A 2,703-nucleotide genomic window follows, 5' to 3' on the forward strand; every position below is an offset into this window, starting at 1 on the left:
AAAAAAAAAAAAGTGGCTGAGGTTCAAAGCTCCCCGGTTGGTGGTGCAGGAAATTTGGCTGTGTGATAAAGGTAGTTTGCCTTCAGTGCTGGGTCTTTAATTGGTCAGTTTACAATGACCAATCTCACAGCAGTTTTGAAAACAGTTTTGAAATTATCAACACAGGGGAGGCGGGATTTCTTTCATTCCAGCACTTAGTGGGAGAAGGAAATGATTAGGCATCATACTTGTCCTGGCTATACCCTTTAAGGTTTCCCTAAGGTCGTGAAAGCAAAACTTGAGAGTGTAGAAGGAGCCTTAAAAATCTACTAGTGGGTAAGGGGGAAAAATTGAAGGGAAATGGATTCAGGCAAACTAGAGGGCAAGGTTCTTTTAGTTCTCAGCAGGAAACACATGTTTATCTGGAAAAGATTTTGGTTGGACAGGTTGTTTGTGTAAGAATCTCTTTTGTGAGGAAGGAAGACTGACCTGGGCCTGGAGGCTGGGGTGGGGGTGGAAAGGGAGGACCTGGGCTTGGAGGCTGGGGTCGGGGTGGAAAGGGCGGACCCTAAGCTTCATGTGAATGACAAAAATATACAGATCTCAAACTGAGAAGCCCCACCCCCTCTCCCCCAGGGATGATCTACTTATGTTAGTAGCTTACTTTTCAGTTGCAATATATACTTACTTTATAAAATCTGATTAAATAGTAACTTTAATGTTAATTGCTATAAGAACAGAAATAGTAACTTTTTAAAAAAAATGTGGAAAGATGTTTTGGGTGAAAAGTATTTGGCAAAGCAACACATGGAGTATGACATCATTCATTTTAGGACTGTGCACCCTAAAATGATACATAGTACATAGTACTGTGATATATATACATATTGATAAATGATACAATATACACAGCAATGTATATTTGGTGTATTTATCCAGATATTTAGTGATTATTTGTATAGTAAGAGTTAAGATGACTCTTAAAAGGAATCTCTTCATCTGGGCACAGTAGTTCACACCTGTGATCCTAGCACTCTGGGAGGCTGATTGATTGATGGAGGCAGATTGCTTGAGCTCAGGAGTTTGAGACCAGCCTCAGCAAGAGCAAGACCTCATCTCCACTGAAAAAAAAAGAAAGAAAGAAAGAAAGAAAACCTAGCCAGGTGTTGTGGTGGCACTTATAGATCCAGCTAGTTGGGAAGCTGAAGCAGGAGGATCACTTAAGCTCAAAAGCAGGCATCCTCAAACTACGGCCTGCGGGCCACATGCCTAGGACATTTATCCAGCCCACAAGGTGTTTTTGCCGACTCGTCCCGGGGCCTGCAGTCCAGCTCTCCAACGGTCTGAGGGACAGTGAACTGGCCCCCTGTTTAAAAAGTTTGAGGACCCCTGCCCAAGAGTTTGAGGTTACTGTGAGCTATGATGTCACAGCACTCTACTGGGGGAACAAAGTGAGACTGTCTCAAAAAAAAAAAATTAAAAACAAATAAATAAAAAGAAGCTCTTCTTTATATAAATATCACATTTTCCATTGTGATCATTATGTTATCTTTTATAAACAAGGACAATGAAAGAGCAAAAAGAGAGCTGTTAGGTGTTGCCTGTGCTCTGAGGGCTGAGATCGCATTGCAGCTACCCTTCCGTTATACCTACATTACACCTAGAACAGAGGTTCTCAACCTGTGGGTCGCGACCCACGGGAACTGTACTAAAGGGCTGGGGCATTAAGAAGGTTGAGAACCACTGATTCAGAAGGTGATCAGGAGGAAAGGGACTCATGAATGAGACATTTTCTCCCCAGGTAAATTTAGTCATGAAGGATAAAAGAATAATTTCCAAATATAGTAGAACATCCATAGTTGACCACCTCCCTTTATCGACCACCTCAAGTTGACCTAATTTTCATAGACCAGATATGCACCACATGTACGCATCAGTACGGTAGGCCTAGTTCCCTGTGCTGACCACCTCTGTACATTGACCAGTTTATTATAGTCCCTTGCTTGGATGGTCACCTCACAGAGGTTCTACTGTGTTTGGAAAATGCCTACGTTTTCAAGTGTGTAAAACCAAGATGCAGACGGGCACAGTGGCTCAGACCTATAATTATAGGACTCTGGGAGGCTGAAGTGGGAGGAAACCTTGAGACCAGCCTGAGCAAAAGTAAGACCCTTTCTTTCACACAGAAACAGAAAAATTAGTGGGGCGTTGTGGGAGGTGCCCATAGTCCCAGCTACTTGGGAGACTGAGGCAAGAGGACTGCTCGATCCCAAGAGTTTGAGGTTGCTGAGAGCTAGGCTGACCCCATAGCCCTCTGCCCAGGACAACAGATTGAGACTTTGTCTCAAAAAATAATTAATAAAATAAAATAAAAATAAAACCAAGATGCATAGTCTAACCTAAACTTGGTGGAACTGATAATAATACCATTTTGAGCTTATTTTTTCAGATTGGATGATGGAATAATGATAGGGTGTATCTCCAGGTGACCCACACCAAATCTGATGGAACAGAAACACTTTCCCCATCATCCTGAATACCAGTGTGATCAGCCACTGAGGAAGGTTTAAAATGGAGAATGAAGACATGGCAGCGGAAAGTGAATTTATGGATGAAATCAGTGGAGGAAAAGGAAATATCCCTAAAATCATAGCAAAAGAGTAGGATTCTTAACAGTTTTGCAGACGCAAACTTTAGGATTTCTGCAATTGGTAATAGGAGACA

The sequence above is a fragment of the Otolemur garnettii genome, unplaced genomic scaffold (assembly GCF_000181295.1).
Source record: "Otolemur garnettii isolate 467f Iridium unplaced genomic scaffold, OtoGar3 scaffold00081, whole genome shotgun sequence".
Taxonomy (NCBI): domain Eukaryota; kingdom Metazoa; phylum Chordata; class Mammalia; order Primates; family Galagidae; genus Otolemur; species Otolemur garnettii.